The 25,098-nt window shown below is 47.3% G+C and overlaps 1 protein-coding gene across 1 annotated transcript in view; it reads right to left on the bottom strand.

The window, feature by feature from the left end:
• The window catches only part of RLIM (ring finger protein, LIM domain interacting), a 39,473-nt gene extending 25,370 nt beyond the window's left edge, over positions 1-14,103 (bottom strand). Inside the window, 1 exon segment of the mRNA XM_073599495.1 lies at positions 13,948-14,103. The gene's annotated coding sequence lies outside the window, so the exon portion shown is untranslated.
• Between the last annotated feature and the right edge of the window lie 10,995 nt (positions 14,104-25,098).

Genomic DNA, 25,098 nt, shown 5'->3' on the forward strand with positions numbered 1-25,098 from the left:
ACTTTAAAAATGTGATGCTGGCTGTTTCCATCTTGCTTGTGGGCATGTGAAGCCCACAAGCATTGATTTCCTGGATGCAGTGAATGCTGTTCATTCACAGCTTGTTCACGCGCATGATCATTGTTTCGCACTGAATCTTGGGAAGCCTGACACTAAGCTCCCAGGAGACAGTGCGGTGCCGGGGAAAGGCAATAAACACACCTACTCCCATGGGAGGAGAGACAGGAAGTGCCACAATAAAGTATAATATAAAGGTAATTACAGCGATAAAAAAAATTTCGTGCGGCATTTGAACATCTATGCAATTAACTGAAGAGAGTAAGATTAAGTTAAAAATTTGAGTGGAACCCCGCTTTAACAAACCATTTTCCCAGTTCTATGTAAAGTTCTCTGCTCACAGCTGTCTTTAAAAAAAAAAAAAAAAAAATCCAGGCAGCCTTCCAATTTTATGACATCCTTAGAGATAAATTGTAATACTTAGTCCTTTTAGAGCAAAGGAATGAACTTCAGTCAGTAAATGAGTGAAGTTTAACCACTTAAAAGACTAAACCTTTTTCTGACACTTGTTGAATACAAGTTAAAATCAGTATTTTTTGCTAGAAAATTACTTAGAACCCCCATATATTTTTTTAGCAGAGACTCTAGAGAATAAAATGGTGGTTGATGCAATATTTTATGCCACACTGTATTTGCGCAGCGGTCTTTCAAACTCAATTTTTTTGGAAAACACACACTTTAATGAATTAATAAAAAAACAGTAGAGTCAGCCCAATTTTTTGTATAACGTGAAAGATGATGTTACGCCATGAGAATCGTGATCTTTATTCTAAGCAAAAAAAAAAAAAAAAAAAAAGATTCTCATTTTAGCCAGAATCATGCAGCTCAATATAGGGGCACTCTGAAGGTAGAGGCGTCAGTGGGGGACCCCAGAAGAGGAAAATCAGGGCTGCCCTGTGCAAAACCATTACACAGAGCAGGTAAGTATAACATGTTTGTGGTTTAAAAAAAAAAAAAAAAAAAAGTATCACTTTAAAAGTGATACCCAAAAGTGGAACTCCTGCTCATTGTACTACCCCCCCCCCCCGCCACATTTGGCACCTTTCGGGGGGAGGGGTGGGCAGGATACCTGTCCAATACAGGTACCCTATTCCCACTTCCGGGAGCCTCAGCCGTGTGTATTGACGTCACCGCCTGGGCTCCCTCCTCCTTCCCCGACCACCGGGCCAGTAGGAGAGGAGAGGAGCGCATGCGCAGCAGGGTTCCCAGCATAAAGCAGTAAGGCTTCACTGCAGGGTTCCCTTACTCGCGAAACATCAGCCGCGGTGCCAATATCGCTGGACTCCAGGACAGGTAAGTGTCCTATTATTATAAAGTCAGCAGCTGCAGTATGTGCAGCTGCTGGTTTTTAATTATTGCAGCGGTGGGCAGACCTCCGCTTTAAAGACTCAAAGACTGTGCAGGGAAGATCGGCAACTGAACCAAGAGAAGGTGGAGACTGATAGACTGGAGGTAATATAAGGCATTACAATTACATTTAAAGCAAACTTTAACCTGTATCGTACATTATATTTAAAATGATCATATCCATGAAAAAAAAAAAAAAAAACACATTATGACAGGTGACAGGAAAAAAAAAAAAAAAAGCATGCTGCTTCTACTAAATGACTTAGGCCTGGTTCACACCTATGCGTTGTTTTGGTGCTTTTTGCAGAAACGCATTACAGTTCATGTAACATGACTTTCTACGGGGCACGTTCACATCTATGCTTTTTTTCAGCCGCTGTGTATTTCGCAGGGTGGATAAAAATCAAGTTTTTTTTTTTTAATAGTAAAAAAAAAAAAAACAAAAAAAAAACGGATGTGGTTTGTCTTTTATCAAATTTATTTTGATAAAATGCTTTTGGAGTAAAAATCTATCTAAAGATAGTTTTTTATTTAAGATACAGCAATAATTTTGTTTATTCAGCATGAAATGGTTCTTAATTATGTAGCATGAGGCTGTATAGTCTGCAATATTGACATTTTTTGTAAACTCATTCAATGAATCCAAGCTCTGCAAGCTGAGATAACATGCACTGCATTGATGCATTCACACAATTTCACAGTAATCATGAGATAAAACAAAGTTCAGGAATATTCTTTTATCCCATTGTTTTGCAAATCTACGTACACTACAAACTGTATGATTGAATCGGTTCTAATATCGCTGTTTTACTAACCTGACAGCTTCTTCTAAATAGGAAACCTTCACTTTGTTTGCAAATATTAAATATTTGAACTACCAGCAAGAAGAGTCCTTACATTTAAAGAGCACCTGTCATTTCAGATCCATCATGGCAGCACCTGTCAGTGGGCATCCACTCACCTGGTGCCACCACGTCCCTCACTTGTTGTGTCATTGCCCCATCATCAGCCATCCCATTAAAGTGAATGGGACTGTCGGTGAGTCCACAACAGGTCAGAGTAGGAGCTGCTGTGGGATATAGATGACCGTTGCGCTTTTAAAAACTATGATTTAAAGTGGTCGTAAACCCTTTACAAACCACTTTTACCTACAGGTAAGCCTATAATAAGGCTTACCTGTAGGTATTGGAAATATCTCCTAAACCTGCACGGTTTGAAGATTGATGCTTCATTGCAGGCAAGTGGCACATAATAGGCTAGTATGCAATGCATACTAGCCTGTTATGCTTTTACTTTGCAGTGGAATAAAGAGGAAGTACTTTCTCTTTAAATCGAGTGGATTTAAAATCAAGCGTTTACATATTTATACACCACACTTTTTTTAAGGTTAACCAATTAATCAGCCAACTAATCAATTATAAAAATAATCGTAAGTTGTAGCCCTAAATATCTGATGCCAGTGCCAGCTGTAAGAATACAATAGTTGACAGAGGACTTTCCTTCATCCAAGCTTCTCAGCATGAATGGAGGAATCTATGATCTGTCTGTAGGCAGGCTGGCTGTACTTAAGCCAATCCATCAATTGTCTTCAGTACAACCAGCCTGACAGGTTGTTTTTGTCCAATGACTGCCCACGGCTAATGTCACCAGCAGAGATCATTGTATTCTGCCGGTGAGGAAAGCTTCCCCCCCCCCCCGTGGCAGAACACAACTGGGAAAATCGAGCAATTGCATAATGTATGGTCTGCCTTAAAATACAACTTTGATTTTTTTTTTTTTTTTGCCTAGCCGAGGGTGACATTTCAACTTCCTATACCCTTGTAGGATATTCATATTACACATTCCAGGAGGCAGTGTCTTAACCACTTCAGCCCCTGAAGGATTTACCCCCTTCCTGACCAGAGCACTTTTTGCGATTCGGCACTGCGCTGCTTTAACTGACAATTGCGCGGTCATGCGACGTTACAACAAAACAAAATTAACGTCCTTTTTTTCCCGACAAATAGAGCTTTCTTTTGGGGAGATCACCTCTGGTTTTTATTTTTTGTGCTATAAACAAAAAACAAAAACAAAAAAACTATTTTGAAAAAAAAGCAATATTTTTTACATTTTGCTATAACAAATATCCCCAAAAATTATATATAAAAAAAAAAAAAAAAAAATTTTCTCCTCAGGTTTAGGCCGATATGTATTCTTCTACATATTTTTTTTTTTAACCAAAATAGCAATAAGCGTATATTGATTTGTGCAAAAGTTATAGCGTCTACAAAATAGGGGACAGATTTATGGCATTTTTATTGTTTTTTTTTTTTTATTAGTAATGGCAGCGATATGCAATTTGTATCGTGACTGTGACATTGCGGACACTTTTGACACATTTTGGGACCATTGTCATTTATACAGCGGTCAGTGCTATAAAAATGCACTGATTACGGTGTAAATGACACTGGCAGGAAAGGGGTTAAACACTAGGGGGCAATCAAGGGGTTAAGTATGTCTTAGGGAGTGATTCCTACTGTGGGGGGATGGGCTCACTACAACATGACAGTTCACTGCTCCCGATGACAGGGAGCAGTAGATCTCTGTCATGTTGCTAGGCAGAACAGGGAAATGCATTGTTTACATAGGCATCTCCCCGTTCTGCCGCTCTGCGACACGATCGCGGGACACCGGCGGACATAGAGTCCGAGGAACCCACGAGCATGCTCACGCTGCAAGCGCGCCCACTAGCCCGCAAATTAAAGGGGACGTACAGGTACGCCCATTTGCCCACCGCTGGCATTGTGCCGAGGTATATTGGCGTGTGGCGGTCAGCAAGTGGTTAAACTGTATGTGCAAAATCTGGGGCTGTATCGTGAGGGGCAGCAGGGGAACATCTGCAGCAAAGACAACACCATTGGATTTCATGACATTGTAAATACATTTTATTATGTAACGTCGCTTTACCGTCGTTTTTGCGCTTTTTAGCTGCTAGCAGGGCACTTTTAACCCCCGTTAACCGACAATAAAGGGTTAAAAGCGCCTGCAAACCGCCGCTGCACCGGCGGCACTGCCCATTGATTTCGATGGGAAGAGGAGCTTTATGGGCTGTGTATACACTGCTCCTGCAGTGCCTCAAAGATGCTGTTTGCAGGACTGAACGTCCTGCCAACGCACCGCTCCAGTGTGAAAGCCCCCGGGCTTCCACATTAAAGTGAAAGGAGAGGTGCTTTACAGGCGCCATTTTTAGCACTATAGGGCTTCAGTGTGAAAGGGGTACCAAAAGCACCAAAAGTTTGCCCCTTCTGGCCAAAAAAAAAAAAAAAAAACACAACATCTCCTAGCAATTTTATTACATGACTAATAGGAAAAAGTCCAACATCAATCATCACCTCAGAATTGTGGGAAAGATTTCTGGCATATTGCTAATGCAAAGAAAGCACAATAAGTATGCAAAGTACCACAGCCCTTTTAACAAGGTACTTTGCAGATATAAAGCAGATTAAATAAGTGGTACTAAACGCTCAGCTTTTTTAACCACTTTCTGCCCAGCCTATAGTAAATTGACAGCTGGACGGGACAGTCGGCATTCTCTGTGAACCTTATAGGATGTCTATCCAGGATCAGGCCGCATTGCAGCCCGATCTGTCACCCACTAGGTCCACCATACACAGCACATGACAAACCAGTGCACTGGTCCGCTGTGGGTACCATATGAACGCTGTGACCATTCACAGCATATCACATGACAATTGTACACAATGGATGGCTTCCATTCATTGAGTACTATTGTGTTGAGCTCTGTAATTTGTCACAGGGATCACATGGTACAGACACGGACAGTCGCTGCCCAACTGTACCATGTGCTTAGCTGTGGCCAATCACAATAGTAAACACTGAATGAATAGATTTCAGTCAGAAAAAAAATGGTTGCTTATAAAAGTGAAATTCACTGTTATAAGCAATCAGTGTTTTTTTTTTTAAATAAATTCTGATCACCTCCCTAGAGTAATATAGTGTTGCTATGGTAACAGTCATGTATTGCTCTGGCCACAGTATGAAAAAAAAAAAAAAGTTATAAATATATAATTTTTTTTTGAACACACTGTCACCAGTCAGTGCCCCTATTCACTGCCACACCAGTTATAAGATGATTCTGTACCACACTGGTGACTATATGAAGACAACTTCAAAAAACTTGCCATAAAAAGAAGAGAATGGCACCTTGCAAGTGCAGTAGAGCTCTACTTACTGTATTTTCTAAAATGTTGGCAACTCACTAAAGTGAAGGACGATGCGCTTGTATAACATAGTAATTCCCGTTCGGCAACTCTCGACAGGTCCCGCTGTGTCCCGGGGTAGCAAACTAACAGCTGCGCTGGTGGATTCCAGCACTTCATGGTGTACATGGGGATGCTGTGAGCGAGGAGATGACGTTGTTTCTGGGTGTGAGAGTGGAGGAGGCAGCATGCGTTTGAAGCATGCATGCTCCATCACATTTTGTGAGTTGCCAACTTTTAGAAGATAAAGTGTGTAAAGTTCTACTGCACTTAGAATGTGCCGTTCTTTTTTCTTGCCTCCTACAGTTGCTTCTAAATCTTATTGGAACTGACTGCCTCCAAGTGCATGCACTACAGTGCCTTGAAAAAGTAATCATACCCCTTGAAATTTTCTAAATTTGTCATGTTACAACCAAAAAGGTAAATGCATTTTATAGACCAACACAAAGTAGCACATAATTGTGAAGTGGCGTGCATTTGTATTAAGCAGGGTTAGGTTATAAAATAATATCCCAAGCTTTGAACAACTCACGGAGCACTGTTCAATCCATCATCTGTAAATGGAAAGAGTATGGAACAACTGCAAACCTACCAAGACATGGTCGTCCACCTAAACTGACAGGCCGGGCAAGGAGAGCATTAATCAGAGAAGCAGCCAAGAAGCCCAGAGATCCACAGCTCAGGTGGGAGAATCTGTCCACAGGACAACTATTAGGCCCCTTTCACACTGGGGCGGGGGTGGGGGCGGCGGTAGGTGGGGGTGGGGGCTAGCTTCCTACTGCACTTTATGAATAGGCCGGAGTCTTTGGGACCTGTGAAGTGCTCCAGAAGGCTGCAGGAGAAGGAGGGGAATTGGTGCAAACTTCTGGGTCAGTTCACCGCAGCAAACTGAGCCAGAAGTGGGAGTGAATACCTGTGAAAAACAGGTATCCCCCCCCCCCCCCCCCCCCCCAGGTTCCAAATGTGGCAGCGGAAGGGGGAGAAGGCAGGCAAGCAGAGCTTCCACTTTAAAAATGTCACTTTTAGGAAGATGGCCTAAAAGAACTATTGAATATGCTAACAGGTGCACGCTGTAAACTGTGTATGTAAAGACTCAGCTACATACAGTGCTCAGCCTTGTGTTCCAGGTGTGAGACGAGACCTTCCTATCTAACACCTGTAACAAAAGAGAGTTAAGTTGAGCGACGCTTAGCCATTCGTAGGCAGCGTTGTATTCTTTGAATGAATACAAATCTTCCATTGATTGGCTGAGTAGAAGATTATGACATCTGTTTACCTCAGCCAGAGGAAGCTTTGTATTCATTCGCCAAATACAAAGCTGTATATGAATGGCTGATTGCTGCTCAGCCTGACTAATTTGTTTTGGGTGTGAAACGGGAAGGTCTCATCTCACACCCAGAACACAGTGCTGTATACTATATGTAGCTGAGGCTACATAGTTTATATAGCACACCGGTTAGTGCAATGCCTAGTACACACCAGTAGTTTTTCTTTTCCGGTTCAACCCAGCAGCGCTGTACTGTTCTATTGGGTTCTGACAGGGGGATGCAAATATTGATTGGATTGTGCAAAAGTTATAGCATCTACAAACTATGGTATATATACTCGATTTATTTTATATTAGCAATTAGAGCTGCACGATTCTGGCCAAAATGAGAATTACGATTTTTTTTGCTTATAATAAAGATCACGATTCTCGCGGCGTAAAATCTTTCATGTTATACATAAAAAAATTGGGCTAACTTTACTGGTTAGATTTTTTTTTATTATTCATTAAAGTGACATTTTTTCCCAAAAGATGCATTTAAACGACTACTGCGCAAATACAGTGTCACACAAAATATTGCAACAACCACCGTTTTATCCTCTACTAAAATAAATATATATATATATATATATATATATACACACACACACACACACACGTGTGTAGATAGATAGAGATATATATATATATATATATATTATATATATATATATATATATAACAAATGTCAGAAAAAGGTTTAGTGTCTAAACTTCCCTCATTTACACAAAGTGTATTACTTTGATCTAAAGGACAGATTGCTACAATGTTTATAGTTTAGTCCACTGCTAAAGAATGTTGTGATTCTTGGCAGACTGCCCAGTTTTTTTTTTTCCCTTACTTTTGATGCCTTCAACAGAGTAGAGAGAATTTGCTGCATAGAAAGAATCGGGAAATACTTTGTCAAGATCGCAAGGGGGGGTGGGGGGGATCACGATAGCGATTCTTAACGATTAATCCTGCAGCTCTACTAGTAATGGCTGCGATCAGCGACTTATAGTGGGACTGCGATAGTGAGGCAAATAATCGGACACTGACACTGTGGGAACCAGTGACACTAATACAATGATCAGTGCTAAAAAATTAGGGGGTTGACCGATTATCGGAGGGGCTGAGATTAAAATTCTTAAAATTGATCAGTATAGGTCAGAAACTTACCGATATTGGTCAGACCTCCTCCCCCTGTCCCCACGCGTTGCTCACTGCAGTCTCTGCCAATCTGTTAGTGATGCGGCGAGCAGCAGAGAGATGACATTAGCTCTCACTGCCCATCTCACATCACTGCAGTTCTGCCCCCACAACAGGGCCGTGAGGGTTGCTCTCGACAGAGCTGCAGCCGTGGGCGAGCAGAGAGGTAGTTACCTCACCTTTCACTGCCCGCTCGCATATGGAAGTTTACCCGCTCAGACGTCGCTGGGGAGAGGCTGCCAGAAGTAGTGTAAGTAGTAACAAGCTGCAACTGGGTGGCAGGTGACAATGGCAAGTGACAGTGATGTGCAGAATATCGGCACCTGATATCAGCCTGAAACGCGGTAGAAAAATCAGTATCAGTCCTGAAAAAACTATCGGTCGACCCCTACTAAAAGTATATACTGTCACTGTACTAATGACACTGGATGGGAAGGGGTTAAACATCTAGAGCAATCAAAGGGTTAAATGTGTGCTTAACCAGTGTTTTTGTGCTATGTGCTGTTTTTACAAAGGGGTGTGCTGGAGCTTGCAGCGCAACAAAATACACCACATTCCTGCTGACAGAAAAGAGCTCTGCCTTGTTTACATAGGCAGAGCTCTGTTCTGTGTCTCTCCATGCCAATCGGTGGGTCCCAGCAGACATCCATTGGCGGGTACCCGCTGATTGTCTTGTGCTGTGTCTAAAGGACACAGCAGTCAGAGCATGCCCGATGTGTGTCCCATCAGGCACGCGGTTCTGGGAGGACATTCATGGACACCCTCCCAGAACTGGAGAACAGTGCTGTAGCCATCTTTTGCCACTAGCGCGGTAGGGAAGGGGTTAAAGCGTATTTCCACCTTTGTGACCAAATTTGGGATAATGCTTACATCATGGGTGGTCAACCTGTAGCCTTCCAGCTGTTGCAGAACTACAAGTCCCATGAAGCATTGCATAGAATAAAAATGTTTAAAACATTGCCAATAACAGTTTTACTGCTTAAAATCCTATAAAAAGCCAACTTAGCTTCCCCCTTTAATGTAATGCTAAGAGGGCTGGAGAGTTTACCATAATAAACCCTGTCTGTATTGCGCTTACAGATCGCATCAGTTTTAAACTAGATGTGCACGTTTACCCTAACAAAGGGTGCAAAGAACTCAAGGCCTAGGTGGAACAACCTATTCAGCGAGTTATACTGCCTATGGTGTCCTATGTATAATCCTGCTCCAAAGAAACAACTAGAACGCTAAGAAATATATTATCTAAATTCTCTTTAGGCAGTGCAATGCATTACATTACATTCTTTCCTGGCCTTGATGGCTGGGGGAAACTGCCAACAGGGACCTGGAAGTGACGTCACTTCCTAGTCAACAACTAGAAGGGGAGGAGAGCGGATGTGTGTCTGCCCTCCTCCCTCCACCTGGAGGCACCCACTATGCTGGTCCCGCAGGTGGGAAAGCAGAGCATTAGGGAAGTAGCCCAGGTGACGGGATGAAACTTGTCTCCATGGCGACCTGGGGTTTGTGGAACCCTGTTTTAGGTATGCTGTGTGGATGGAAACACATAGTGGGGTTTCTCAAATTTGGGTGCAAAGGTGCTTTCACATGGATGTCAATAGTCGAGTCATGCTTTGTGGCAAGAAATAAATGAGTTACTGACTCTGATTACACCAGTTCACATCTGTTTCTTGCCTAAACAGAAAACATCCACAAAAATTGAAAAGGGCGCAGACCTCTTTCTGTGGACATAAATGGACTCAAATGTAAACCGATGAGCCTTTTTACATCTGCCTACCCAAAGACATACACTGTGGTTCAGTCTGAAACTGACAGATGGATTCAGACTGAATGCCCGTGTGAATGGACCCCAAGGGGTTACTTCACCTTTAATGAAGTGGCCTACATAACAGCATCCCCAGTACATTAACATGCTGGGCTCTATTCTGTAATAGAATGCTTATTTCATTGTCCTCTCTGCCCTGCAGATGTCAGGCCCTACCGAGGATCAGATGTGGGGCCCCAGAAACCGACAAGTGACTCCACGGCTTCAAGTGATTGTAAAGTCTCGATTTTTTTCCTCTAAAAATAATAAAACATGTTATACTTACCTGCGCCGTGTAATGGTTTTGCATAGAGCAGCCCAGATCCTCCTCTTCTCGGGTCCCTCTTCGGCTCTCCTGGCCCCTCCAAGCAGTGTGGGGGCACACGAGCCAAGTCACAGCTCCCTGTGTCTATTCAGATACAGAGCACTGATTTGGCCCCACCCCTCTCTCCTGATTGGCTAACCGACTGACAGCAGCAGTTGCCAATGGTGCCACTGCTGTGTCTAAGCCAATCAAGAGGAGAGTCCGGGATGGCTGACAAACTCGTGGACATCACTGGAGAGAGATGGGGCTCAGGTAAGCATTAGGGGGCTGAGGCACAAAGAAGTTTTTTTATCTGAAAGAGGAGCTTGTCTCCTGTGGAAAACAAAAGTCAGCAGCTACAAAAACTTTGGCTGCTGACTTTTAAAAAACAGCCACTCACCTGTCCCACGATCCAGCTGTGTGCTCACCCCAGTCGGTCTTACCCGCTGTCTTTGGTCCGTGCATCTTCCCTATGGGCACCCGGCTGTGACAGCTTGCTGCTTCACAACTGGGTGCCCACTGCGCATGCACGAGTCGCACATTGTGAATGGTGGATGCAGTTTTCTGGGACCTGTCAGTGTCTCAAAAGACTGCAGGTTGGGAGGGAGGAGAACTTCTGTTTCCGAGGGCACAGCACTCAGGACTGAAGTGGGAAGCGGCTACCTGTCTCTCTCTCCACCCCCCCCTCCTCAAAAGTGCCAATTATTTGAGAGGAGCAGGGAATGAGTTCTCCGCTTTAATGCATAAGATAAAAAAAACCTTCTGACTTTGCAACCACTTTCATTCCTTACCCACACATGCACAGGGTGCTCTCTTTCACTCTTACAGAATGTTGAGCTGCCAGAGAGCAGACAGCACATGTGTGGGTAAGGAATAAAGCCGAGGGGGTCACTTGTCAGTTTCTGGGGCAACAGATCTGACCCTTGGGGCATCCAGAGAGGACAATGAAATAGGTCAGGACGGAATTTGGTAAAGGTCATTAACCACTTCCCTACCCGCGTATAGACATATGACGTCCACAGATGGGATCTCCCATCCTGGGTGGACGTCGTATGACGGCCTTCGGGTTCCCGGCCGCCTAGGGGGCGTGCGCCCGCCGCGTTGCTCGGGACCCGGTGCGTGTGCCCGGTGGCCGCAATGTCCGCCGGGCACCCGCGATTGCTCGTTAACTGTGCGTGTAAACACACAGATCCACGTCCTGTCAGCTCAGAGGAGACCGATCTGTGTTCCCAGAACAGCGGAACACTGATCGGTCTCCTCCCCTTGTGCCCCTCCTCCCCCTACAGTTAGAAGCATTCCCTAGGAAACATATTAACCCCTTCCCGCCCCCTAGTGGTTAACCCCTTCACTGCCTGTCACATTTACACAGTATATATCCTTAGATGCAGACAAGCAAAGAAAGTGTTTCCACCGCTCAGGCTGACACTGACCCAGGTGTAAGTAGAAGTTTCAGAGCAGAAGAGCTCCAGGTGCTGGCTGAATGCTAGGCAAAGCAGGCTTGAATGGAGGAGAAGATTTGGATGCCGCACACTGGATGTAGTCAAAAAACTTCACTTTATTGAAAAAATGGGATCATCAAAACAACAAGACTGTCATGCAGAAAGTACAGGTAAGCTGACGCGTTTCGCACTCAGGACTGAGTGCTTACTTACATAGTCTATGAGTAAGCAATCAGTCCTGAGTGCGAAACGCGTCAGCTTACCTGTACTTTCTGCATGACAGTCTTGTTGTTTTGATGATCCCATTTTTTCAATAAAGTGAAGTTTTTTGACTACATCCAGTGTGCGGCATCCAAATCTTCTCCTCCATTCAAGCCCACATTTACACAGTAATCAATGCAATTTTATAGCACTGATCGCTGTATAAATGTGAATGGTCCCAAAAATGTGTCAAAAGTGTCCGACATAATGTCGCAGTCACGAAAAAAAATCGCGATCGCCGCTATTACTAGTAAAAAAAAAAAAATAAATAATTTTTTTTTTTAAAATGCCATAAATCTATCCCGTAATTTATAGACGCTATAACTTTTGCGCAAACCAATCAATATACACTTATTGCAATTTTTTTTACCAAAAATATGTAGAAGAATACGTATCGGCCGAAACTGAGGAAAAAAATTTGTTTGTTTTTTTTTTAAATGGGGATATTAATTATAGCAAAAAGTAAAAAATATTGTGTTTTTTTTCAAAATTGTCACTCTTCTTTTGTTTATAGCGCAAAAAATAAAAACCGCAGAGGTGATCAAATACCACCAAAAGAAAGGTCTATTTGTGGGGAAAAAAGGACGTCAATTTTGTTTGGGTACGTCGCACGACCGCGCAATTGTCGTTTACAGTGCGACAGCGCTGAAAACTAAAAATTGGTCTGGGAAGGAAGGGGGTGAAAATGCCTGGTACTGAACTGGTTAGCGATGAAATAAGCCTTTCCTAAGGCGATCCAGGGACATTACAGCTGAAAGTAGGTTGCCACGGGCAACCCTTCATTCCGGACGGGGGATCAGGTTGCCACGGGCAGCCCTTCATTCCGGACGGGGGATCAGGTTGCCACGGGCAGCCCTTCATTCCGGACGGGGGATCAGGTTGCCACGGGCAGCCCTTCATTCCGGACGGGGGATCAGGTTGCCACGGGCAGCCCTTCATTCCGGACGGGGGATCAGGTTGCCACGGGCAGCCCTTCATTCCGGACGGGGGATCAGGTTGCCACGGGCAGCCCTTCATTCCGGACGGGGGATCAGGTTGCCACGGGCAACCCTTCATTCAGGACGGGGGATCAGGTTGCCACGGGCAACCCTTCATTCCGGACGGGGGATCAGGTTGCCACGGGCAGCCCTTCATTCCGGACGGGGGATCAGGTTGCCACGGGCAACCCTTCATTCCGGACGGGGGATCAGGTTGCCACGGGCAGCCCTTCATTCCGGACAGGGGATCAGGTTGCCACGGGCAACCCTTCATTCCGGACGGGGGATCAGGTTGCCACGGGCAGCCCTTCATTCCGGACGGGGGATCAGGTTGCCACGGGCAGCCCTTCATTCCGGAGGGGGATCAGGTTGCCACGGGCAACCCTTCATTCCGGACGGGGGATCAGGTTGCCACGGGCAGCCCTTCATTCCGGACGGGGATCTGGTTGCCACGGACAACCCTTCATTCTGGATAGAAGGGATCTGGTTGCTATGGGCACTCTGTTTTAACGGAACAATCCGGAGAAATAGAGCAATGGGGGGATAAACATCCTTCTGCCGACAACACGGAGCGGTGATCTCACCAGCTCACCGGGCAGAACGTCATTCTCCATACCCGGCCTTGTACAGGAAACACACCGGTCATCATCATGGCTCTCTGACATCACCGCCGGCATACAGAGCACATGAGAGGCCGGGATGTGCACCGTCAGCCCGGATCACACAGTTCCGCCATCTCTCTCCTCCATACACGTCCATGATAGGAGCGGCGCTCACACACAGACGTGACCCAGCTAATGTCGGGTAGTAGCCCGCTCCGGCCAACTCAGCTCCCAACAATTCGGGCCTACCCGAGCACAGCAAAGCCTCAGCATCTCGTACCGCTCACCGCGCAACTTCACACCCGTCGCGGCCTACTTCTGCCTCTACCGCCACCCCTTCACCTTCGATAAGAAACCTTGTGTCCGGAGCGCCGGCCTCCCCCCGAATGTCTCCCGGTGTACATACCGCGAGGAGAGTCCGCTAGCTCCGGTGTCCAATCTTTTTCCGGCTCCTACGCCCAAAGAAATCCTCACTCCGCCATCTTCTCCATTGTTACGAAGGCAGCCCGGAAGTGAGCGGGAGGGGCGTGGCTTCGACTTTACAGAATGGTGGTGTAGCGCGAGAATACGCATGTTGCCGCGCTACCGTGACGTCGTATGGGCGCCATGTTGCCTATGGTGGCCTATCAGAGAGAGCCTTGTCTAACGCCACCTAGTGTACATACAAGGGACAAACGTGCCTTGTAATTTCAGACACAGCCAGTTCACACCAGACTCGGCATGGTTGAGCGTACACCGGGCACAATTCCTTGTTTGTGATAGGAGCACCTCATAACGGGGCGTCCCTGTACACTGAATACACATTCTATACACTACTTTATATAGAACACAGTCAGCTGTCCTATTCCATACACCGACCAATCTCCTGTCCTATTCCATACACCGACCAATCTCCTGTACTATTCCATACACCGACCAATCTCCTGTCCTATTCCATACACCTGACCAATCTCCTGTCCTATTCCATAAACCGACCAATCTCCTGTCCTATTCCATACACCGACCAATCTCCTGTCCTATTCCATAAACTGACCAATCTCCTGTCCTATTCCATAAACTGACCAATCTCCTGTCCTATTCCATAAACCAACCAATCTCCTGTCCTATTCCATACACCGACCAATCTCCTGTCCTATTCCATACACCTGACCAATCTCCTGCCCTATTCCATACACCGACCAATCTCCTGTCCTATTCCATACACCTGACCAATCTCCTGTCCTATTCCATACACCGACCAATCTCCTGTCCTATTCCATACACCGACCAATATCCTGTACTATTCCATACACCTGACCAATCTCCTGTCCTATTCCATACACCTGACCAATCTCCTGTCCTATTCCATACACCGACCAATCTCCTGTCCTATTCCATACACCTGACCAATCTCCTGTCCTATTCCATACACCTGACCAATCTCCTGTCCTATTCCATACACCGACCAATCTCCTGTCCTATTCCATACACCGACCAATATCCTGTACTATTCCATACACCTGACCAATCTCCTGTCCTATTCCATACACCTGACCAATCTCCTGTCCTATTCCATACACCGACCAATCTCCTGTCCTATTCCATACACCTGACCAATCTCCTGTCCTATTCCATACACCGACCAATCTCCTGTCCTATTCCATACACCGACCAATCTCCTGTCCTATTCCATACACCTGACCAATCTCCTGTCCTATTCCATAAACCGACCAATCTCCTGTCCTATTCCATACACCGACCAATCTCCTGTCCTATTCCATACACCGACCAATCTCCTGTCCTATTCCATACACCGACCAATATCCTGTACTATTCCATACACCTGACCAATCTCCTGTCCTATTCCATACACCGACCAATCTCCTGTCCTATTCCATACACCGACCAATCTCCTGTACTATTCCATACACCTGACCAATCTCCTGTCCTATTCCATACACCTGACCAATCTCCTGTCCTATTCCATACACCGACCAATCTCCTGTCCTATTCCATACACCGACCAATCTCCTGTCCTATTCCATACACCGACCAATCTCCTGTCCTATTCCATACACCTGACCAATCTCCTGTCCTATTCCATAAACCGACCAATCTCCTGTCCTATTCCATACACCGACCAATCTCCTGTCCTATTCCATAAACTGACCAATCTCCTGTCCTATTCCATAAACTGACCAATCTCCTGTCCTATTCCATAAACCAACCAATCTCCTGTCCTATTCCATACACCGACCAATCTCCTGTCCTATTCCATACACCGACCAATCTCCTGCCCTATTCCATACACCGACCAATCTCCTGTCCTATTCCATACACCTGACCAATCTCCTGTCCTATTCCATACACCGACCAATCTCCTGTCCTATTCCATACACCGACCAATATCCTGTACTATTCCATACACCTGACCAATCTCCTGTCCTATTCCATACACCTGACCAATCTCCTGTCCTATTCCATACACCGACCAATCTCCTGTCCTATTCCATACACCGACCAATCTCCTGTCCTATTCCATACACCTGACCAATCTCCTGTCCTATTCCATAAACCGACCAATCTCCTGTCCTATTCCATACACCGACCAATCTCCTGTCCTATTCCATACACCGACCAATATCCTGTACTATTCCATACACCTGACCAATCTCCTGTCCTATTCCATACACCGACCAATCTCCTGTCCTATTCCATACACCGACCAATCTCCTGTACTATTCCATACACCTGACCAATCTCCTGTCCGATTCCATACACCTGACCAATCTCCTGTCCTATTCCATACACCGACCAATCTCCTGTCCTATTCCATACACCGACCAATCTCCTGTCCTATTCCATACACCTGACCAATCTCCTGTCCTATTCCATAAACCGACCAATCTCCTGTCCTATTCCATACACCGACCAATCTCCTGTCCTATTCCATACACCGACCAATATCCTGTACTATTCCATACACCTGACCAATCTCCTGTCCTATTCCATACACCGACCAATCTCCTGTCCTATTCCATACACCGACCAATCTCCTGTCCTATTCCATACACCGACCAATCTCCTGTCCTATTCCATACACCTGACCAATCTCCTGTCCTATTCCATACACCGACCAATCTCCTGTCCTATTCCATACACCGACCAATCTCCTGTCCTATTCCATACACCGACCAATCTCCTGTCCTATTCCATAAACCGACCAATCTCCTGTCCTATTCCATACACAGACCAATCTCCTGTCCTATTCCATAAACTGACCAATCTCCTGTCCTATTCCATACACTGACCAATCTCCTGTCCTATTCCATAAACCGACCAATCTCCTGTCCTATTCCATAAACTGACCAATCTCCTGTCCTATTCCATAAACTGACCAATCTCCTGTCCTATTCCATACACTGACCAATCTCCTGTCCTATTCCATACACTGACCAATCTCCTGTCCTATTCCATAAACCGACCAATCTCCTGTCCTATTCCATAAACTGACCAATCTCCTGTCCTATTCCATACACAGACCAATCTCCTGTCCTATTCCATACACAGACCAATCTCCTGTTCTATTCCATACACAGACCAATCTCCTGTCCTATTCCATACACCGACCAATCTCCTGTCCCATTACCATAGTTGCCAACATTGTAAAAAAATGTATAGGCTGTAGGCGGAGTCTTATTATTATTAGAGGGCGGGGCGTGCATTTTTGTAGGCTTGACATAGCAAAAAAAGAAAAATTTGGCTTGGTTTACGTGAAATAGTGGGCGTGGCTTATATGGGTGTGGTTCAAATGGGGGTGTGGTTAGAGTCTGAGATGAATGAGAGATGGAGAAAGAAAGGGGAAAAGAGGCAGGGAGGGAGAGAGAAAGGAGTGAAGGAGAGAAAAGGAAGGAAAGAGGGATGGAAGGACAACAGGCCCAGATCCCACACCACAATAGAAATGTGTATTCCAGAGTTTAACAAATCAGCAGATAAAGATACTCCAAACACCTGGTGTTAGCGCTTCAATCATCCCAGCACCTTGGTTGTTGTGGTGTCAGGATGATTGAAACGCATTATTACTATTATTACATTGTATTATAGAAGGAAATCATTCAACTCACCAGAATCCAGAATCAGTGGGACCCCTGAGCGTGTCACCTGCCACGTCGCCTGTCACCAGATGCCATCAGGTGCCCCCAGCAGAGTCTGTTCTTACATGAGGTTAGGGTTGCCACCTGTCCGGTATTGACCCAGACAGTACAGGTTTAGGAGGCTGTGCCTGGGTTCCCCTCTGCCTCACACCCGGATATCATTTCCAGCTGACAGGGGGTACCATAGGGCCTCCTTTTATGAGCCACAGCACAAAGGGGGACCCGGACAGCAGGGGGATCGGAGCGGGGGGAGTAATTACAGAGCAATCAAAACATAAGGGAGAGAGAGAGGCGACAGGCAGCTGCTGGTGCGGAAGTTTTCAATAAAATAAATTCTTAAAAACTATCCACTCACTCTTCATGTCAGAACTGTATATGTCAGTCTGTGAAGTTGGCTGTCCCATTCTCCCCTCCGATCCACGCTGCTGTTATCACTGAATCGCTGGAGGAAGCCAATGATACAGAGCCGCGGAGAAACTGCAGTGAGCTGTCAACCCGGGATGCTGTGACCAATCAGAGCATTCCGGAGGCTTAACCACGCCTCCATCATCAGAGGCTGACAGTTCACATGAGTTTCCCCCGGCTCTCTGTGTCCTCCAGCGATTCAGTGATAACAGCAGCGTGGATCGGAGGGGAGAATGGGACAGCTGACTTCACAGACTGACATATACGGCTCTGACATGAAGAGTGAGTGGATTGTTTTTAAGCATTTATTTTATTAAAAACTTCCGCACCAGCAGCTGCCTGTCGCCTCTCTCTCCCCTCTCTCTCTCCCTTATGTTTTGACTCCTCTGTATTTGCACCCCCCTCCTCTGTAATTGTCCCCCCCTTCTCTGTAATTGCCCCCCTCCTCTGTATTTGCACCCCCTTTCTCTGTAATTGCCCCCCTCCTCTGTAATTGTCCCCCCTTCTCTGTAATTGCCCCTCCTCTGTATTTGCACCCCCTCCTCTGTATTTGCACCCTCCTTCCTCTGTATTTGCACCCCCCTTCCTCTGTATTTGCACCCCCTCCTCTGTAATTGTCCCCCTATCTCTGTAATTGCCCCCTCCTCTGTATTTGCACCCCCCCTCCTCTGTATTTGCACCCCCCCTCCTCTGTATTTGCACCCCCTCCTCTGTAATTGCCCCCCCTCTATTTGCCCCCTATCTCTGTATTTGCACTCCCCTCCTCTGTATTTGCACCCCCTCCTCTGTATTTGCACCCCCTCCTTTGTATTTGCACCCTCCTCCTCTGTAATTGTCCCCCAATCTCTGTAATTGTCCCCCCTCCTCTGTAATTGCCCCCCATGCCCACCGCTCCAAACCCCCTGCTGTCCGGGCCCCCCTGTGTGCTGGGGCCCCATGATACCCCCTGTCGGCTGTCATGGGGGTATTGGAGGAGGATTTGTGCTGGTAGGGGAAGAAGATTTGTAATAGGAGGGAATGGGGATAATAGCACCCCAATCGCAAAGCAAAACTTCTTTTGGGTGACAGGCATCCCAGAATTCTGTTTATGTGATTTTGTCGTGATTTGTCGGGTGACAATCGCGGCAAAATCGCACCGCAGTTAGGGTGCCATGCTGTGCGCCGCTAAAGTGTTCGGGTTTGGCTTGAAGAAGAGGTGGCAACCCTACATCAGGTGCCCCCAGCAGAGTCCGTCCTTACATCAGGCAATCCAAGCGCAGTCCCTCCTTATACCAGGCAATCCCAGCGCAGTCCCTCCTTACACCAGGCAATCCCAGCGCAGTCCCTCCTTACACCAGGCAATCCCAGCGCAGTCCCTCCTTACACCAGGCAATAAAAGCAGAGTCCCTCCTTACACCAGGCATTCCCAGCAGAGTCCCTCCCTACACCAGGCAATCCCAGCGCAGTCCCTCCTTACACCAGGCAATCCCAGCGCAGTCCCTCCTTACACCAGGCAATCCCAGAGCAGTCTCTCCTTACACCAGGCAATCCCAGAGCAGTCCCTCCTTACACCAGGCATTCCCAGCAGAGTCCCTCCTTACACCAGGCAATCCCAGCTGAGTCCCTACTTACACCAGGCAATCCCAGCTGAGTCCCTACTTACACCAGGCATTCCCAGCGGAGTCCCTCCATACATCAGGTGTCCCCCAGTTGAACCCCCCTCTCATCAGGTGTCCCCCAGTGGAGCCCCCCTCTCATCAGGTGTCCCCCAGTGGAACCCCCCTCTCATCAGGTGTCCCCCAGTGGAGCCCCTCTCATCAGGTGTCCCCCAGTGAAGCCCCCCTCTCATTAGGTGTCCCCCAGCAACGGAGACTCTCTCCGCGGCAATCCAGAAAAACAGATTGCACAGGCAGTGAGTGGAACAAAATAGGCGGGGTGGCTGCCAATAGAAATTGGCGGGCCTATAGCGGTGGCGGCGAAAATTCGGGAGTACAAGAATTTCCCTGGGACATTTCCTGGGAATCGCGAAATCCGGGAAAAGGGTTCCTGTCCCGGGAAATTCGGGACAGTTGGTAAGTATGCCATTACATACACTGACCAATCTCCTGTCCCATTCCATATTGTGAAAAAGTATCCCAAACAGGTGGGGAAAAGAAAAGCGGGGTTAAATGGAAGGGCAACGACCAAATTTAAGTAGCAAAAAGTATCACTTTATTGGCATGAACATGAATAACAGGTAGCAGGGTAATGACCCAGTGCAGTACTGTAACTATAAAAAATGACGCCGACCACCTGTGAGGGTGAGTCTGTCGCATCCACAAACAGGGGGAACAAAAATGACATAAAACAAAAACATGTAACAAAAACAAAAACAGCGTCCGGACGCACAGTAAGTTGATGTCAGTCCTGCTAGTCCAGTGGATAGTGGGGGGAGCTGTTGCTCAGTAGGGCTACAGAGCTGACATCAATCCCAGAGGTGGAGGGGCACTTGGAGGAGGAAGGGCAGGGAGCTATGGGAGGTGGGAAAAATCATGGGAAGTCCATGGAGCATCTGAGGGCTGATGATTGTGTCAAGGGTTGTCTTGCTGATGTCCACAAGGTAATGTATCCGGATAGTCTACGATAAAGGGGGGGCCATTCCATACACTGACCAATCTCCTGTCCCATTCCATACACCGACCAATCTCCTGTCCCATTCCATACACCGACCAATCTCCTGTCCCATTCCATACACCGACCAATCTCCTGTCCCATTCCATACACTGACCAATCTCCTGTCCCATTACCATAGTTGCCAACATTGTAAAAAAATTGATAGGGACACTTTTTTGGCTGTAGGCGGAGTCTTATTATAATTAGGGGGCGGAGCATGCATTTGTAGGCATGACATAGCAAAAAAAGTAAAATTTGGCGTGGTTTGTGTGAAATAGTGGGCGTGGCTTATATGGGTGTGGTTCAAATGGGGGTGTGGTTAGAGTCTGAGATGAATGAGAGATGGAGAAAGAAAGGGGAAAAGAGGCAGGGAGGGAGAGAGAAAGAAGGAGTGAAGGAAAGAAGGAGGGAAGGAGAGAGAAGGAAGGAAAGAGGGATGGAGTGACAGCAGGCCAAGATCCTACACCACAATAGAAATGTGTATTCCAGAGTTTAACAAATCAGCAGATAAAGATACTCCAAACACCTGGTGTTAGTGCTTCAATCATCCCAGCACCTTGGTTGTTGTGGTGTCAGGATGATTGAAGCACATTATTACTATTATTACATTGTATTATAGAAGGAAATCATTCAACTCACCATAATCCAGAATCAGTGGGACCCCTGAGCGTGTCACCTGCCACGTCGCCTGTCACCAGATGCCATCAGGTGCCCCCAGCAGAGTCTGTCCTTACATCAGGTGCCCCCAGCATAGTCCGTCCTTGCATCAGGTGCCCCTAGCAGAGTCTATCCTTACATGAGGTTAGGGTTGCCACCTGTCCGGGTTTTGGAGGCTGTGCCTGGGTTTCCCTCTGCCTCACACCCGGACACCATTTCCAGCTGACAGGTGGTACCATGTGGCCTCCTTTTACGAGCCCCAGCACACAGGGGGACTCGGACAGCAGGGGGATTGGAGCGGCGGGCGGGGAGAGTAATTACAGAGCAATCAAAACATAAGGAAGAGAGGCGACAGGCAGCTGCTCGTGCGGACGTTTTTAATAAAATAAATGCTTAAAAAACAATCCACTCACTCTTCATGTCAGAACTGTATATGTCAGTCTGTGAAGTCGGCTGTCCCATTCTCCCCTCCAATCCACGCTGCAGTTATCACTGAATCCCAATCCCAGCGCGGTCCCTCCTTACACCAGGCATTCCCAGCGGAGATCCTCCTTACACCAGGCAATCCCAGCAGAGTCCCTCCTTACACCAGGCATTCCCAGCGGAGTCCCTCCTTACACCAGGCATTCAAAGCGGAGCCCCTCCATACATCAGGTGTCTCCCAGTGGAACCCCCCTCTCATCAGGTGTCCCCCAGTGGAGCCCCCCTCTCATCAGGTGCCCCTCAGTGAAGCCCCCCTCTCATCAGGTGTCCCCCAGTGAAGCCCCCCTCTCATCAGGTGTCCCTCAGTGGAGCCCCCCTCATCAGGTGTCCCCCAGTGAAGCCCCCCTCTCATTAGGTGTCCTCCAGCAGCCGAGGCTCTCTCCGCCGCCATTCCAGAAAAAACGATCACACAGGCAGTGAGTGGAACAAAATAAGCAGGGTGGCTGCCAATAGAAATTTAGCTGCGGCACCGCCCACCCTGCCCCTTCCCACATCAGGTGGTCACAGACAGACCGGCAGCGGGGCGGGAGGTGGGCGGTGCCGCAGCTCAATTTCTATTGGCAGCCACCCGCCCTCTTGTTCTAGTCTTAAGGAAAATGGCGGCTGGAGGAGATATTGTCTCAGCGGGCCGCGGACCTTTAGCGGCGGTGGTGAAAATTCAGGAATACAAGAATTTCCCGGGACATTTCCCGGGAATCGCGAAAAGAGTCTAAATCCTGGGAATGTTCCGGGAAATTCGGGACAGTTGGTAAGTATGCCATTACATACACTGACCAATCTCCTGTCCCATTCCATATTGTGAAAAAGTATCCCAAACAGGTGGGGAAAAGAAAAGCGGGGTTAAATGGAAGGGCAACGACCAAATTTAAGTAGCAAAAAGTATCACTTTATTGGCATGAACATGAATAACAGGTAGCAGGGTAATGACCCAGTGCAGTACTGTAACTATAAAAAATGACGCCGACCACCTGTGAGGGTGAGTCTGTCGCATCCACAAACAGGGGGAACAAAAATGACATAAAACAAAAACATGTAACAAAAACAAAAACAGCGTCCGGACGCACAGTAAGTTGATGTCAGTCCTGCTAGTCCAGTGGATAGTGGGGGGAGCTGTTGCTCAGTAGGGCTACAGAGCTGACATCAATCCCAGAGGTGGAGGGGCACTTGGAGGAGGAAGGGCAGGGAGCTATGGGAGGTGGGAAAAATCATGGGAAGTCCATGGAGCATCTGAGGGCTGATGATTGTGTCAAGGGTTGTCTTGCTGATGTCCACAAGGTAATGTATCCGGATAGTCTACGATAAAGGGGGGGCCATTCCATACACTGACCAATCTCCTGTCCCATTCCATACACCGACCAATCTCCTGTCCCATTCCATACACCGACCAATCTCCTGTCCCATTCCATACACCGACCAATCTCCTGTCCCATTCCATACACTGACCAATCTCCTGTCCCATTACCATAGTTGCCAACATTGTAAAAAAATTGATAGGGACACTTTTTTGGCTGTAGGCGGAGTCTTATTATAATTAGGGGGCGGAGCATGCATTTGTAGGCATGACATAGCAAAAAAAGTAAAATTTGGCGTGGTTTGTGTGAAATAGTGGGCGTGGCTTATATGGGTGTGGTTCAAATGGGGGTGTGGTTAGAGTCTGAGATGAATGAGAGATGGAGAAAGAAAGGGGAAAAGAGGCAGGGAGGGAGAGAGAAAGAAGGAGTGAAGGAAAGAAGGAGGGAAGGAGAGAGAAGGAAGGAAAGAGGGATGGAGTGACAGCAGGCCAAGGTCCTACACCACAATAGAAATGTGTATTCCAGAGTTTAACAAATCAGCAGATAAAGATACTCCAAACACCTGGTGTTAGTGCTTCAATCATCCCAGCACCTTGGTTGTTGTGGTGTCAGGATGATTGAAGCACATTATTACTATTATTACATTGTATTATAGAAGGAAATCATTCAACTCACCATAATCCAGAATCAGTGGGACCCCTGAGCGTGTCACCTACCACGTCGCCTGTCACCAGATGCCATCAGGTGCCCCCAGCAGAGTCTGTCCTTACATCAGGTGCCCCCAGCATAGTCCGTCCTTGCATCAGGTGCCCCTAGCAGAGTCTATCCTTACATGAGGTTAGGGTTGCCACCTGTCCGGGTTTTGGAGGCTGTGCCTGGGTTTCCCTCTGCCTCACACCCGGACACCATTTCCAGCTGACAGGTGGTACCATGTGGCCTCCTTTTACGAGCCCCAGCACACAGGGGGACTCGGACAGCAGGGGGATTGGAGCGGCGGGCGGGGAGAGTAATTACAGAGCAATCAAAACATAAGGAAGAGAGGCGACAGGCAGCTGCTCGTGCGGACGTTTTTAATAAAATAAATGCTTAAAAAACAATCCACTCACTCTTCATGTCAGAACTGTATATGTCAGTCTGTGAAGTCGGCTGTCCCATTCTCCCCTCCAATCCACGCTGCAGTTATCACTGAATCCCAATCCCAGCGCGGTCCCTCCTTACACCAGGCATTCCCAGCGGAGATCCTCCTTACACCAGGCAATCCCAGCAGAGTCCCTCCTTACACCAGGCATTCCCAGCGGAGTCCCTCCTTACACCAGGCATTCAAAGCGGAGCCCCTCCATACATCAGGTGTCTCCCAGTGGAACCCCCCTCTCATCAGGTGTCCCCCAGTGGAGCCCCCCTCTCATCAGGTGCCCCTCAGTGAAGCCCCCCTCTCATCAGGTGTCCCCCAGTGAAGCCCCCCTCTCATCAGGTGTCCCTCAGTGGAGCCCCCCTCATCAGGTGTCCCCCAGTGAAGCCCCCCTCTCATTAGGTGTCCTCCAGCAGCCGAGGCTCTCTCCGCCGCCATTCCAGAAAAAACGATCACACAGGCAGTGAGTGGAACAAAATAAGCAGGGTGGCTGCCAATAGAAATTTAGCTGCGGCACCGCCCACCCTGCCCCTTCCCACATCAGGTGGTCACAGACAGACCGGCAGCGGGGCGGGAGGTGGGCGGTGCCGCAGCTCAATTTCTATTGGCAGCCACCCGCCCTCTTGTTCTAGTCTTAAGGAAAATGGCGGCTGGAGGAGATATTGTCTCAGCGGGCCGCGGACCTTTAGCGGCGGTGGTGAAAATTCAGGAATACAAGAATTTCCCGGGACATTTCCCGGGAATCGCGAAAAGAGTCTAAATCCTGGGAATGTTCCGGGAAATTCGGGACAGTTGGTAAGTATGCCATTACATACACTGACCAATCT

Source organism: Aquarana catesbeiana, linkage group LG09 (assembly GCF_042186555.1).
Source record: "Aquarana catesbeiana isolate 2022-GZ linkage group LG09, ASM4218655v1, whole genome shotgun sequence".
Lineage (NCBI taxonomy): Eukaryota > Metazoa > Chordata > Amphibia > Anura > Ranidae > Aquarana > Aquarana catesbeiana.